General features: G+C 37.8%; 1 pseudogene; it reads left to right on the top strand.

Annotated features, from left to right (window-relative positions):
- The window catches only part of LOC129395227 (uncharacterized), a 71,385-nt pseudogene that overhangs the window by 53,811 nt on the left and 1,353 nt on the right, over window positions 1-16,221 (top strand).

Raw genomic sequence — 16,221 nt, 5'->3', positions numbered from 1 at the left:
GGGGTACTACTCAAGAAATCTTTGCCCAGTCCAATGTCCTAGAGAATTTTCCCAGTATTTTCTTTAAGTAGTTTCACAGTTTGAGGTCTTAGATTTAAGTCTTTAATCTATTTTGATTTGATTTTTTGTATATGATGAGAGCTAGGGGTCTAGTTTCACTTTTTTACATATGGATATCTAGTTTTCTTAGCATCAATTATTGTAAAGACTGTCCTTTCCCCAATGTATATTCCTGGCACTATTGTCAAAAATGAATTTACTGTAGATGTATTGATTTATTTCTTGGTTCTCTACTCTATTTCATTGGTCTACGCATCTACTTTTATGCCAGTATCATGGTGTTTTAGTTATTACAGCTTTGCAGGATAATTTGAAGGTAATGTGTTTTTGTTCTTTTTGCTCAGGATCAGTTTGGGTACTCTGTGTCTTTTGTGATTCTATATAAATTTTAGGATTTTTTTTGTCTATTTCTGTGAAGAATGTCATTGTTACTTTGATAAGAATATCACCTAATCTGCAGACTGCTTTGGGTAGTAGGGATATTTGAACAATATTAATTCTTCCAGTCCACAAACATGGAATATCTTTCCATTTTTTTGTGTCCTTTTCTATTACTTGCATCAATGTTTTATGGTTTTCATTGCAGAGATCTTTCACTTCTTAGGTTAAGTTTATTTTTTGACATTGTGTTTTATTCGTAGCTATTGTAAATGGAATTACTTTTACGACTTCATTTTTATATTGCTCACTACTTGCATATAGAAATGTTATTAACTTGTGTATGTTGATTTTGCCTCTTGAAACTTTACTGAATTCGTTTATCAGTTCTGATAGTTTTTGGGTGGAGTCTTTAAGTTTTTTCAAATATAAGATCATACCATCTGCAAACAAGGATAATTTGACTTCTTTATTTCCAATTTGGATTCCTTTTAATTTTTTTCTCTTATCTTATTACTTTAAGTAGGACTTCCAGTAATACATTGAACAATAATGGTGAAAGTGAGCATCCTTGTTGTATTACAGACCTTAGAGAAAAGGCTTTCAGTTTTTCCCCCATTTAGTATGATACTAACTGTGGGTCTTCATATAGGGCTTTCATTGTGTTGAGGTATGTTCCTTCTATTCCTAGTTTTTGAGGACTTTTATTATGAAGGGATGTTGAATTTTATCAAATGTTTTTTCAGCATCAATGGAAAGAATCATATTTTTTTGTTCTTCATTCTTTTTACATGATGTAGCACATTGATTGATTTGCATATATTGAACCATCTTTTCATCCCAGGGATAAAGTTCACTTTTTCATGATGAATAATCACTCTAAAGTGTTGTTGAATTTGGTTGGCTAGTATTTTGTTGAGGATTTTTGCATCATTGTTTATCAGGGATATTCAATGGTCATTTTTCTTTTTTTTTTTTCTTGATGTATATTTTTCTGGTTTTGGTATCAGGGTTATACTGGCCTTATAGAATGAGTTTGAAAGTATTCTCCCCTCCTCTATTTTTCAGAATAGTTTGAGTAGGATTGTGATTAGTTCTTCTTGAAATGTACGGCAAAATTCACCTGTGAAACTCCCACTGGGCTTTTTTTTTTTTTTTTCTGGGAGACTTGTTGTTATGGCTTTAATCAAATTACTTTATTATTGGTCTGTTCATATTTTCTTCATGGCTCAGTCTTGTTGTATGTGTCTAGGAATTTATCAATTTCTTGTAGGTTTACCAATTTATTGGCATATAGTTGTTCATAGTAACTAGTAATGATCCTTTGAATTTCTGCAGTATTAGTTGTAATGTCTCTCTTCATCTCTCATTTTATTCATTTGTATCTTCTCTCTTTGTTAATCAGGCTAAAGGTTGTCAACTTTGTTTATGTTTTTAAAACATCCAATTTTTATTTAGTTGTTTTTTATTTTTAAATTTTAATATCATTCATTTCTTCTATGGTCTTTATTTTTCTTTTCCTCTTCTAATTTTGGGTTTGGTTTGTTATTGCTTTTCTAATTTTTAAAGATGCATCATTAAATTGTTTATGTGAAGTTCTTCTACCTTTTTGATGTAGATGGTTATTGCTCTACACTTTCCCCTTAGTAATGATTTTGTTGTACCTCATAGGTTTTGGTATTTTGTCTTTCCATTTTCAGTTGTTTCAAGGAATTTTTACATTTTCCTCTTAATTTATTTATTGATCTACTGGTCATTCAGGAGCATATTGTTTAATTTCCGTATGTTTGCATAGTTTGCAAAATTCTTCTTGCTATTGATTTGTAGTTTTATTCCACTCTAATCAGAGAAAATACTGTTTCAATTTTTTTTTGACTTTTTAAAGACTTGTTTTTTGGCCTAACATATGGTCTATCCTTGAGAATGATCCATGTGTTGATGAGAAAAAATTGTATTCTGCAGTTGTTTGATGAAACATTCCATAAATATCTATTTGGTCTATTTGGTCTATAGTGCAGATTAAGTTCAATGTTTCTTTGTTGATCATCTGTCTGGGTGATCTATCCAATACTGAAAGTAGAGTGTTGAAGTCTCCAGCTATTACTGTATTGAGGTCTATCTCCCTTTTTACCTTTAATAATCTTTGCTTTATATATCTGTGTCCTCCAGTGTTTGGTGTATATATATTTCCAATTGTTATATTCTCTTGCCAAGTTGACCCCATTTATCATTGTATAACAATCTTCTTCCTCTGTTTTTATAGTTTTGGCTTGAAATCTATTTTGTTTGATATAAGTATTGCTAAAATCATAATAATATAATTTCATAATAATATCATAATTTCATAATAATGGTGAAAGTGGGCATCCTTGTTGTATTACAGACCTTAGAGAAAAGGCTTTCAGTTTTTCCCCATTTAGTATGATACTAGCTGTGGGTCTTCATATAGGGCTTTCATTTTTAATGAAATGCTCCTTTTTAATTTCTATTTGCATGGAATATCTTTCTATCACTTTATTTTCAGTTTGTGTGTCTTTATAGGTGAAGTATGTTTTTGATAGACAATAGATTGTTGAGTCTTGTTTTTTATCCATTCAGCCAAATATGTCTTTTTATTGGAGAGTTTAGTCCATTACAGTCAATGTTGTTATTTATAAGTAAAAACTTACTTCTGCTATTTTGTTAGCTGATTTCTGGTTGTTTTGTGGTCCTCTGTTTCTTCTTTCCTTCCTTGCTGTCTCCCTTTTAGTGAAGGTGATTTTCTGTGGTGCTATGTTAAATTTCTTGCTCTTTATTTTTTGTGTTTCTGTTGTATGTTTTTTGATTTGAGGTTACCTTGAGGCTTGCAAATCATATCTCATAACCCATTTTTTAGACTGTTGACAACTTAACACTGCATAAACAAACAAACAAGTCAAGAGAAAACTAATATAAGCTCTATAATTTATCTCTTAGCTTTTTGTTGTTTCTATGTATATTGTATTATATTGTCTGTGTCTTGAAAATTTGCTGTAGCTATTTTTGAGCAGTTAATCTTTTGTTCTGTCTATTCAAGATATGAGCAGTTTGCACATGATAATTAATGTGTTATAGGTATTATATGTTTTTCTGTGTACTTACTATTACCAGTGGGTTTTGTACCTTTAAATGATTTTTTATTACTCGTTAATAGCTTTTTCCTTAAGATTGAAGAACTCTCTTTAGCATTTCTTGTATGACAGGTCTGGTGTTGATGAATTTGTTTGTCTGAGAGTGTCTTTGTTTCTCTATCACATTTGAAGGGTATTTTGATGGATATACTATTCCAGTACAAAAGATTTTTTTCCTTTAGCACTTTAGATATGTCAAGTCACTTTCTCATGGTCAATAAGGTTTTCACTAAAAAGTCTGCTGCCAGACATATTGGAGCTCTTATTTATTTCTTTATTTGATTTTAAATATTTATAAAGTTATTGTTTTTAATATATGTGATTGGCAGTACAAATCCTCATTCTTTGAACAGTTTTTTTTTTTTTTTCAACAGAACCCAAATGATCTTCTAACAGGAAATGTGAAGCTTAGCATAGAAAAACTTAACTGGGCTAAAAAAAGTCAGGCCATCTCTACACATTTAAATGAAAGTTAAAATTCAGAAAATTAACCAGTTAATTATTGCTTAATTCTCTGGAGGATCCTTTTTTTCCCCAAACTTTTTATTATTATTATTATACTTTAAGTTCTGGGATACATGTGCAGAACGTGCAGGTATACATGTGCCATGGTGGTTTGCTGCACCCATCAACCCGCATCTACATTAGGTATTTCTCCTAAAGCTATCTCTCCCCTTGCCCCACACCCCTAGACAGGCCCCAGTGTGTGATGTTCCCCTCCCTGCAAGTTCCTTCCAGGTCTGGGCGAGTCTGTAGATGCTGTCTCAGAGCCAGGGCCTTGAGATGGGAACCATAGGAATCTACCTGGAGTTCTATTCTACTGTGGCTGAGCTGACACACAAGCCACAAGACAGCCTTTCCCACTCTTCTCTCCCCTTTCATCAAGCAGAGGCATCTCTCTTCATGACTACTACCACATTGGGCACATGGTGAGTACTGCCTGGCTACTGCTGATGTTCACTGAAGGCCCAAGGAATTTTCAGTGAGCTTGTGGTGATCTCTGCCAGTCCTGAGTCTCTCCCTTCAGGGCAGAGGGGGCTCTCCCCTCACCTAAGACAGGTCCAGAAATGCCTCCCAGAAGCCAAGGCTAGGCATCTGGGACCCCAGGAACTTGCTTGGTGTTCTACCTTACTGTGGCCAAGCAGGTTTCCAACCTGCAAGACAAAGTCCCCTTTACTGTTCCCTCTCTTTTGCTCAAGCAGAAGGAGTCTCTCCCCATAAGCACTATAGCTGTGAATGTGCTGGGTCACACCGAAAGCCAGCATGGCTCTGAGTCTCACCCAAAGCCCATGGCAAGTATTGCCCAACGACTACTGCTGATTAACCAAGACCCAAGAGCTCTCTAGTCAGCAGATGATGAATCTTACTAGGACTGGGTTATTTCCTTCAAGGCAGCAGTTTCCCTTCTGGCTCAGTGCATGTCTAGAAATATCATCTGGGAACTAGGGCCTGGCATGGAGGACCTCAGGACTCTGTCTGATGTCCTGTTCTACTGTGGCTGAGCTGGTATTAAGTTGCAAGACTTAAATTCTCTTTACTCTCTACTCTCCTCTCCCCAAGCAGAAAGAAGGAGTGTCTCCCAGAGCTATGAGCGCTTCTGCCTGGGGTTGTAGGAGGTGTGATGCAAGCACCTTGGCTACCCCAGCTGGTGTCTCACTAGGTTGCATGTACCCCAAATCCACTGGTTCTGAACCCAGCACAGCATCAGGACTTGCCAAGGAATTGCAGTCCTGTGGCCTCAACTGCCTTTCAAGTTCATTTAGAACCCCAGAACAATTTAGTTCATGGTGGCAGAGCTTGCCAGAACTCAGGTTCCAATTACTGAGATGTACAATTTGCCTCTGCCTGGGACTGGTCTAAATGCTCTCTCCATGGTCACCAGCTGAATTCTGCCCCATGCTTTCCATGTGACAAAGCAGTACTGAGTTCCAATGCAAAGTCCCACAACCACTACACTCTCTCTCCCTCAAGCACACATACTCTCTTTACCATGCAGCCACTGCTGAGAATGGGGGAGAGATGGCGTATGCAACTCAAGACTGTCTTTCCTACCCTCTTCACTGTGTGAAGGCATTTTTAATGGATTCTTCTACTAGTAGATGAAGATATAACTATCAGTAATGTTTTCATGTTAATTCCTAATGTATTCGAGTACATAAAGCAAAATTTCTTTAAAAGTAAACTTCCCCAAAAAACTTGTACTGTGAAATTCTACTATAACTCATTTTTTGGCAGATCAAGTAGGCAAATATAATTAAGAATACAGAGGCTTTGAACCACATAACTATTATTATTAATTTTTATGTGAGCCTTTTTTCTTTATTTTTTTCTAAAAAAAAAAAAGAAGAAACAGGATACATGTGCAGAACATTCAGGTTTGTTACATAGGTATACATGTGCCATGGTGGTTTCCTGCACCTATTGACCTGTCCTCTAAGTTCCCTACCCTGACCACCCAGCCCCCAACAGGTCCTGGTGTGTGTTTTTCCCCTCTCTGTGTCCATGTGTTCTCAATGTTCAACTCCCACATATGAATGAGAACATGCAGTGTTTGGTTTTCTGTTCCTGTGTTAGTTTGCTGAGAATTATGGTTTCCAGCTTCATCCATGTCCCTGCAAAGGGCCTGATCTCATTCTTTTTATGGCTGCATAGTTTTCCATGGTGTATATGTACCACATTTTCTTTATCCAGTCTATCACTGATGAACATTTGGGTTGGTTCCATGTCTTTCTTCTCCTGTTGAGAAGAAAGTAAGTAGTATTGCAGTAAACATATGTGTGCATGTGTCTTTATAGTAGAATGATTTATATACCTTTGGGTATATACCCAGTAATGGGATTGTTGGGTCAAATGGTATTTCTGTGAGCCACATAATTATGAGGAACAATTTAATAAATTATATATTGAGCTTTTTACCCTATAAGCAGAGACTAAATATTGTTTTCCAGGACCCACTGAATTGTGCAAATATTAAGTTTAAAAATTTTCATAGCAAGAAGTCCAAATATATATGTCACAAAATGGTTTGAAATAATTAATGAATTTGAATTAATATGCATATAGAATAACTTTAAAATGTTTAGTTTTTCATTCATGAGCATGGTATATCCCTCCATTTATCTGGGTCATCTTTTATATCCATCAGTAAAATTTTATAGTTTTCTCCTCAAAGGTCATGAATATTTTTTATTATCCTTATTTCTAAGTGTTTTATTTTTACGTTGTTATTGTGACATAATTTATGTTCCTTTAACATTTTTATGTAATTTATTTATTTGTTTATTTAGAAATGGAGTCTCACTCTGTGGGCCAGGCTGGAGGGCAATGACGTGATCATAGCTCACTATAGCCTCAAACTCCAGGGCTCAAGAGATCCTTCCACCTCAGTCTCCCAGGTAACTGGGCCTATAGTGGGTACTTGGACCATTCTGGGCTTGCTGTTATGTTTTCAATTTGGTGATAAATGATTTGTAGGAAGGCTATTAAAGTAGTATTTTGTGGTTGTCATTTCTTAATTTAATAATAGTTGTTCCTCTTAAGACATATCTTTCTTCTTTTTCAATCTCTATGTCTCTTATTTTGTCTTCTTGGGTTATTTTATTGCCTAAAATTGGCAGAATAATGTTGTGTAGTAGTGGTGATAGTGGGCATCTTGGTCTTCTTTCTGACATTGATGGTGATGCTTCCACTGTTTCACCATTAAGATTTGTGCTTTAGGTTTATTTAGATATTTTTTCCTGACTTTAATGGAAATGATTTTGTTATCTTAAAATTATGTATTTTATGTCCTGCAAGTTTCTGGAAGAATATTTTTCAACTTAAGGATGTTCCTTGATAATGCTAGTTTGCTAAGATTTTTTTTTCCATGAAATAATGGATGTGAGGTTCTTACCAACCACTTTTTCCACATCTAGTGAGATGGTTATATGATATTTTGTTCCTTAATCTGTTCAAGAAAGGCTTTCTAATGTGCCATTTTTCATTGCTGAGATAAACTCCACCTCGTTATGCTGTACTATTCTTTAAATATGCTTTTGGATTTAATTTGTCAATATTCTATTTAAAGTTTTTGCATTCATAGTCAGCAGTACGACATATTAATCAGGAATAGAAACTCTGAAGTCAAACTAGCTGAGTTTGAGTTATGGCTCAATCACTTATTAGCAGTGTGCTCTTAGACAAATTACTTAACATTCTGTTTTTCTTATTTGTAAAATAGAGATAATAATAGTACCTATTCCATTTTGTTATCAAGAGGATTAAATATATTAATATATGTTCTGGTTATATATTGCTGCATAACAAATCCAATGGGCATATATTTGCTTTGGTTTAAAACCCACCAAGTGCCAATTTGTTCCTGTTATCTGTTGCTGCATAAAAAAATCACAACATTTAGAGGCTTAAAACAAGAGTCACTTTTATCGTGTCTTGTAATTATCTGGGCTCAGTGGAATAGTTCTCTTCCTACACATTGGATTGTCAGTCATCTGGGAGAACACTGGGCCTGAAATGTCCAAGATAGCTCACTAATATGGCTGGTAGTTGATGCTGGAACAGCTGAAGCTGTCATCGGAGTGGCTACACATAGTTTATGTGGCTTGGGCTTCTTTCAGCCTGGAGACTGGGTTTGATGAAGAGTCCAAAAAAAGAACATTGCAAGAAACCCAGGTAGAAGCCACAAGATATTATTATTATTATTATTATTATTATTATTATTGAGACAGAGTCTCACTCTGTTGCCCAGGCTGGAGTGCACTCGGATGATCTTGGCTCACCGCAACCTCTGCCTCCTGGGTTCAAGTGATTCTCCTGCTTCAGCCTCCCGAGTAGCTGGGACTACAGGTGCATGCCACTATGCCCAGCTAATTTTTGTATTTTTAGTAGAGACGGGATTTCATTATGTTGGCCAGGCTGGTCTAGAACTCCTGATCTCGTGATCCACTCACACTGGCCTCCCAAAGTGCTGGGATTACAGGAGTGATCCACCGCGCCCGGCCAAGGCTTCTTATTACTTAGCTTTTGAAGTCCTAGAATATCACTTTCACTGGCTCTCAGGGTCTTCTTCCAATGTCATGGAGGTTATTAGCGGAATTCATTTCCTTGAGGTCATAGGACTTAGTTTCTATTTTCTTTCTGTCTCTCAACTGGGGAAGGATGGGTTGCTCTCTGCTCTTAGGGACCACCCTCTGGTCCTAGCTAAGTGGTCCTCTCATAACATGGTAGCTTACTTCTTCAAAGTAGGATAATTGCTTTCAGTATTTTATGTCAAAGTTTTATATAACATAACGCGGTCATGATAGTCAATCTCACCCTTGCCTTATAACATAACATAATCAAGAGTAACTATCCCATCGTATTCATAAGTTCTAGCCATAGTCTATGGAAGGCCATGTACACCAGGGGTTGGGAATCTTCAAAGTCATTTTAGAATATTGCCTATCACAGTGGGCAAAGGGCATGAACAGGGAAACCTTAAGAAATACAAATGGCCACTAAATACATGCAAAATGATATTAAAAAATAAAATTAAACTCAATTTACAGCTAAGTTTAGGAGACTCGATCATCATACTGAATGGGAGGCAGGACTAGATTGTAGCCCTGACTCGGACAGACAGAGCTGCGTGTGGAGGCTCGCATCATGAATTTTAGCTCCAGAACAACTGCAAGTTCAAACTAGGAATCCCAAGAGGACCCACAGACCCTCCGGAGGAAGTGGACTGCTCCTGCAGGACCTGGGAGACACCCCAAATACTTTGAGTACCCAAACTGGGGAAGTGGGAAAGGGAGATCTTCCACTCCCGAACACACACCCCGACTAGGGAAACTGAAGGTCTAGTTTGAGGGAGAAGTTTCTGATCTTACCTGGAGCTGAGTCAATTTAGAGAGCCAAGAGAAATACAGGGGCAGGGGAAGCAACAGGAAAGGCCCTGGGAGCTTGTTGGGTCCCCAAGCAGGTCATTCTTGATTGGCATCACAGGGATCCTTCAGGAGGGTGGCCAGAGGGGCAGGGAAAATGCCACAGGGAGAAGAAAGTCTCCAGCTGAACTTTGTAACAATTTGAACCGGGCAAGAAACCTCCTGACCAGAACTTTGGGAGGGCATGAATCCAGTGTACAGACTCCACAGGTGGGAGAAGACCCAAAGCCCTTTTCTTTCACAGCTGGGAGGCAGGTAGCCTGGGGAGTTCTCAAGCCCTGCTCACCCACTGCCTGGAAACGCACTCGGTGCTGTTAGGGAGAGCATGGTGGGAGTGAGACTGGCCCTTTGGATTTCGTGGGAGCTTGGTGAGGCCTTTGACTGTCAGCTTTCTGCCACTTCCCTGACAACCTGCGTGACTCAGCAGAGGCAGCCGTAATCCTCCTAGGCACACATCTCGATTGATCTGGGAACCTCACCCCATCCCCCACAGCAGCCACAGCAAGACCCACCCAAGGAGAGTCTGAGCTCAAACACACCTAGCCCTGCCCCCACCCAGTGGTCCTTCCCTACCCACCCTGGTAACTGAAGACAAAAGGCATATACTCTTGGGAGTTCTAGGGCCTCGCCCACCACCAGCTCTTCTCCATACTACCACAGCTGATGCTCTCTGGAAAGTGCCACCTCCCAGCAGGAGGCCAACCAGAACAAAAATAGAACATTAAACCACCAAAGCTAAGAACCCTCACAGAGTCCATTTCACACCCATGCCACCTCCACTGGAACAGGTGCTGGTATCCACAGCTGAGAGACCCATAGTTAGTTCACATCACAGGACTCTGTGCAGACAACTCCCAGTAACAGCCAGAGCCTGGTAGACTTGCTGGGTGGCCAGACCCAGAAGAGAGATAACAATCACTGCAGCTTGGCTTTCAGGAAGCCACATACATAGGAAAAGGGGAAGCATACTACATCAGGGGAAACCCTGTGGGACAAAAGAATCTGAATAACAGCCTTCAGCTCTAGACCTTACCTCTGACAGAGCCTACAGAAATGAGAAGGAACCAGAAAACCAACTCTGCTAATATGACATAACAAGGCTCTTTAGCACCCACAGAATATCACACTAGCTCACCAGCAATGAATCCGAATCAAGAAGAAGTCCCTGATTTACCTGAAAAAGTATTCAGGAGGTTAGTTATTAAGCTAACCAGAGGCACCAGAGAAAGGTGAAGCCCAATGCAAGGAAATCCAAAAAATGATACAATAAGTGAATGAACAAATATTCAAGGAAATAGATAGCATAAAGAAAAAACAATCAAATCTTCAGGAAACATCGGACACACTTACAGAAATGCAAAATGCTCTGGAAAGTCTCAGCAATAGAATTGAACAAGCAGAAGAAAGAAATTCAGAGCTTGAAGACAAGGTCTTTGAATTAATCCAATCCAACAAAGACAAAGAGAAAGAAAATATGAACAAAGCCACCAAGAAGTCTGGGATTATGCTAAATGACAAAACCTAAGAATAATTAGTGTTCGGAGGAAGAAGAGAAATCTAAAAGTTTGGAAAACATATTTGGGGGAATACTCAAGGAAAACTTCCCTGACCTTGCTAGAGACCTAGACATCCAAATACAAGAAGCACCTGGAAAATTTATTGCAAAAAGATCATCACCTAGGCACATTGTCATCAGGTTATCTAAAGTTAAGATGAAGAAAAAATCTTAAAAGCTGTGAGACAAAAGCACCAGGTAACCTATATAACAGCACATGGAACTTTCTCCAAGACAGACCGTATGATAGGTCACAAAATGAGCCTCAATAAATTTAAGAAAATTGAAATTATATCAAGCACTCTCTCACACCACAGTGGAAAAAAACTGGAAATCAACTCCAAAAGGAACCTTCAGAAACATGCAAGTACACGGAAATTAAATAACCTGCTCATGAATGATCACTGGGTCAAAAACAAAATCAAGATGGAAATTAAAACATTCTTCTAATTGAATGAAAATAATAATACAACCTATCAAAACCTCTGAGATACAGCAAAGACAGTGCTAAGAGGAAAGTTCATACCCCTAAATGCCTACATCAAAAAGACTGAAAGAGCATAAACTGACATTGTAAGGTCACACCTCAAGGAACCAGAGAAACAAGAACAAACCAAACTCAAACTCAGCAGAAGAAAGGAAATAACCAAGATCAGAGCAGAACTAAATGAAATTGAAACAAACAAACAAAAAACACAAAAGATAAATGAAACAAAAAGCTAGTTCTTTGAAAAGATAAACAAAATTGGTAGACCATTAGCAAGATTAACCAAGAAAAGAGCAGAGAAAATCCAAATAACCTCATTAAGAAACGAAATGGGAGATATTACAATTGACACCACTGAAATACAAAAGATTATTCAATGCTACCATGAACATCTTTATGGGCATAAACTAGAAAATCTAGAAGAGATGGATAAATTCCTGGAAAAATACAACCCTCTTAGCTTAAATCAGGAAGAATTAGATACCCTGAACAGACCAATAACAAGCAGTAAGATTGAAATGGTAATTAAAAAATTACCAACAACAAAAAGAGTCCAGGACTAGACAGATTCAGAGCAGAATTCTACCAGACATTCAAAGAAGAATTGGTACCAACCCTTTTGACACTATTCCACAAGACAGAGAAAGAGGGAACCCTCCCTGATTTATTCTATAAAGTTGACATCACCTTAATACCAAAACCAGGAAAAGACATAACCAAAAAAGAAAACTACAGACTGATATCCCTGATGAACATAGATGTTAAAATCCTTAACAAAATACTAGCTAACCAAATCCAACAACATATCAAAAAGATAATCCACCATGATCAAGTGGGTTTCATACCAGGGATGCTGGGAAGGTTTAACATATGCAAGTCAATTAATGTGATACACCACATAAACAGAATTAAAAACAAAAATCACATGATGATTTCAATAGATGCAGAAAAAACATTCAACAAAATCCAGCATCTCTTTATGGTTAAAACTCTCAGCAAAATTGACATACAAGGGACATACTTCAATATAATAAAAGCCATCTATGACAAACCCACAGCCAACATAATGCTGAATGGGGAAAAGTCAAAAGCATTCCCTCTGAGAACTGGAAAAAGACAAGGATGCCCACTTTCACCACTCCCCTTCAACATAGTACTGGAAGTCCTAGACAGAGCAATCAGACAAGAGAAAGAAATAAAGGTCATCCAAACCAGTAAAGAGGAAGTCAACTGTCAGTGTTTGCTGATGATATGATTGTTTACCTCAAAAACCCTAAAGACTCCTCCGGAAAGCTCCTAGAACTGATAAAAGAATTCAGCAAAGTTTTCAGATACAAGGTTTTTTTTGTTTTGTTTTGTTTTGTTTTGTTTTTTTTGACATGGAGCCTTGCTCTGTCGCCCAGGCTGGAGTGCAGTGGCACAAGCTCGGCTCACTGCAACCTCTGCCTCCTGGGTTCAAGCAATTCTTCTGCCTCAGCCTCCCAAGTAGCTGGGATTACAGGAGCCCACCATCATGTCCAGCTAATTTCTGTATTTTTAGTAGAGATGGGGTATTGCCCTGTTGGCCAGGCTGGTCTCAAACTCCTTACCTCAAGTGATCCTCCCACCTCAGCTTCCCAAAGCTGGGACTACAGGTGTGAGCCACCATGCCTGACCCAGATACAAGATTAATGTACACAAATCAGTAGCTCTTCTATACACCAATAGCAACCAAGCTGAGAATCAAGTCAAGATCTCAACTCCTTTTAAAATAGCTGCAAAAAAAGAAAAATAAAATAAGTAGGAATATACCTAACCAAGGAGGCAAAATATCTCTACAAGGAAAACTACAAAACACTGCTGAAAGGAATCATAGATGACACAAACAAATGGAAACATATCCCATGTTCATGGATGGGTAGAATCAACATTGTGAAAATGACCATACTGCCAAAAGCAATCTACAAATTCAATGCAATCCCTATCAAAATACCACCATCATTCTTCACAGAATTAGGAAAAACAATTCTAAAATTCACATGGAACCAAAAAAGAGCCCACAGAGCCAACACGAGACTAAGCAAAAAGAACAAATCTGGAGGCATCACACTACCTGATTTGAAACTATACTATAAGGCCATAGTCACCAAAACAGCATGGTATAGGTATAAAAATAGGCACATAGACCAATGGAACAGAACAGAGAACTTGGGAATAAACCCAAATACTTACAGCCAGCTGATGTTTGACAAAGCAAACAAAAATATAAAATGGGGAAAGGACATCCTTTTCAACAAATAGTGCTGGGATAATTGGCTAGCCACATGTAGGAGAATGAAACTGGATCCTCGTATCTCATCTTATACAAAAATCAACTCAAGATGGGTCAAGTTCTTAAAATCTAAGACCTGAAACTATAAAAATTCTAGAAGATAACACTGAAAAACCCTTCTGGACATTGGCTCAGGCAAGGATTTCATGACCAAGAACCCAAAAGCAGATGCAATAAAAACAAAGATAAATAGCTGTGAATTAATTAAACTAAAGAGCTTTTACATGGCAAAAGGAACAGTCAGCAGAGCAAACAGACAGCTCACAGAGTGGTAGAAAACCTTCACAATTTATACATCTGACAAAGGACTAATATCCAGAATCTACAATGAACTCAAACAAATCAGTAAGAAAAAAAAGGAACAATCCCATCAAAAAGTGGGCTAAGGACATGAATAGACAATTCTCAAAAGAGAATATAAAATGGCCAACAAACATGAAAAAATGCTCAACATCACTAACGATCAGGGAAATACAAATCAAAACCACAATGCAATACCACCTTACTCCTGCAAGAATGGCTGTAATCAAAAAATTAAAAATACAGTAGATGTTGGTGTGGATGCAGTGATCAAGGAACACTTCTACACTGCTGGTGGGAATGTAAACTAATTCCGCCACTTTGGAAGACAGTGTGGAGAGTCCTTAAAGAACTAAAAGTAAAACTACTATTTGATCCAGCAGTCCCACTACTGGGTATCTACCCAGAGGAAAAGAAGTCATTATACAAAAAAGATACTTGCACATCCATGTTTATAGCAGCAGAATTTGCAATTACAAAATCATGGAAGCAACCCAAATGCCCATCACTCAACAAGTGGATAAAGAAACTGTGGTATGTATAGATGATGGAATACTACTGTGTGTATATATATATATATATTTATATGATGGAATACTACTCAGCCATAAATAGCATTGAATTAACGGCATTCACAACATCCTGGATGAGATTGGAGACGATTATTCTAAGTGAAGTAACTCTGGAATGGAAAACCAAACATCGTATGTTCACACTGATATGTGGGAGGTAAGCTATGAGGATGCAAAGGCATAAGAATGACAAAATGGACTTTGGGGACTCGAGGGGAAGGTTGGAAGTGGGGCAAGGGACAAAAGACTACAAACAGGGTGCAGTGTATACTGCTCAGGTGATGGGTGGACCAAAATCTCACAAGTCACCACTAAAGAACTTACTCTGCTGGGCAATGGCTCACACCTGTAATCCCAGCACTTTGGGAAGCCAAGGTAGGTGGATCACGACATCAGGAGTTCGAGACCAGCCTGGCCAACATAGTGAAACCCCATCTCTACTAAAAATACAAAAATTAGCCAAGTGTGGTGGCACACACCTGTAGTCCCAGCTACTCGGGAGGCTGAGGTGGGAGAATTGCTTGAACCCGGGAGGCGGAGGTTGCAGTGAGCCGAGACGACGCCATTGCACTCCAGCCTGGGTGACAGACTGAGACTGCATCTAAAAAAAAAAAAAAAGAAAGAAAGAAAAAGAGAAAAAGAACTTACTAATGTAACCAAACACTACCTGTACCCCAACAAAGTATGGAAAAATAAAAACAACAAAAATATTTTAAACCCACTAAGTTTAAAGGTACCATTTTTCTCTTTGATAGTACAGTATTGGGCAGAATATGAATTGGTCATTTCTACATACACTCCATGATAGTATAAATCAGCACATTCATTCTGAAGGATAAGTTGGAGCTTAAAAATATATTATCATTTGTATTATTATAGTTTGCTTTTATACTTCCAGAAGGAATTATCATATATGTCAGCCAACATTTAACTGCTAGTTGTTCATTGAAGTACTGTATGTAATAGCAAAACAACTGGAAACCACCTGTGTTTATAATAGTGTGGGATTGTTAATTAAATCAGATTTACTAATAAGTATACTCTGCAGCCATATTCAATTACTGAGGAAAATACTCATAAAAAGCAGATATAAATGTCCAGAATTATCCCATTAAAGATGTTTTTCATGAGCTGATGTTAAGGATTTTTTGGCTTTGGAGCGGCGAGACACAATGGTATTTCACTTTACATAAGAAGCAACCCTTACATTTAATATCTTTTTAACAGTTTTCTTAGTCAAGGGTTATATAGAATGTGTATGAAGATGGTTAAGTGAAATGGTAATGGTAGACTTTATGCCACACAGAAGTAGATATGTTTGATGTTTAGAGGGAACTCAGAACCATCCTAGCTTTCTACCTTGAGAAACAGTGTGGAGCACTAGAAAGAATATGAGATTAGAAATCAGAAGGCTCATATTCTAGATTATTTCACTGACCTGTTATGACACCTGGAACACTTCTTTCTGCTCTGTGAACCTCATTTTCC

Source organism: Pan paniscus, chromosome X, assembly GCF_029289425.2.
Source record: "Pan paniscus chromosome X, NHGRI_mPanPan1-v2.0_pri, whole genome shotgun sequence".
In the NCBI taxonomy this organism is placed as follows: Eukaryota; Metazoa; Chordata; class Mammalia; order Primates; family Hominidae; genus Pan; species Pan paniscus.
The sequence above is the reverse complement of the archived record's forward strand: the minus strand, read 5'-3'. Positions and strand labels throughout refer to the sequence as shown.